Here is a 437-nt window from a genome sequence, read left to right as displayed (position 1 = left end):
AATCTCAAGGCCGAGCTCAGTGGCTCAAGCCTGTAATCCCAGTACTTTGGGAAGCTGAGGTGGGAGGATCACTTGAGTTCAGGAGTTCTAGATCAGCTTAGACACCATAGCAAGACCTTGTCTCTACAAAAAATTAAATTAAAGAAAAAATTAGTGGGAATGATGGTGTGCACCTGTCTCAGCTACTTGGAAGACTGAGGAGGGAGGATTGCTTGAGCCCTGGAGTTTGAGGCTGTGGTGAACTGTGATTGTGCCACTGACCTCCAGTCTGCATCTAGGCAACAGAGTGAGACCCCGACCCAAAACAAACAAACAAAAACCATAGTGAGACCTCATTTAAAAAAAAAATAGCCAGGCATGGTGGCGCATGCCTGTAGTCCCAGCGTGACTGTTCCACTGCACTCCAGCCTGGGTGACAAAAAAAAAAAAAAAAAAAA

At 45.8% G+C, this 437-nt stretch overlaps 1 protein-coding gene across 1 annotated transcript in view; it reads left to right on the top strand.

Annotated features, from left to right (window-relative positions):
- PRICKLE3 (prickle planar cell polarity protein 3) overlaps positions 1-437 on the top strand; it is a 10,194-nt gene that overhangs the window by 2,010 nt on the left and 7,747 nt on the right. The gene's annotated exons all lie outside the window — the stretch shown is intronic.

The sequence above is a fragment of the Carlito syrichta genome, unplaced genomic scaffold (genome assembly GCF_000164805.1).
Source record: "Carlito syrichta isolate Samal-C Ts95f unplaced genomic scaffold, Tarsius_syrichta-2.0.1 Scaffold305810, whole genome shotgun sequence".
Taxonomy (NCBI): Eukaryota; Metazoa; Chordata; class Mammalia; order Primates; family Tarsiidae; genus Carlito; species Carlito syrichta.
The sequence above is the reverse complement of the archived record's forward strand: the minus strand, read 5'-3'. Positions and strand labels throughout refer to the sequence as shown.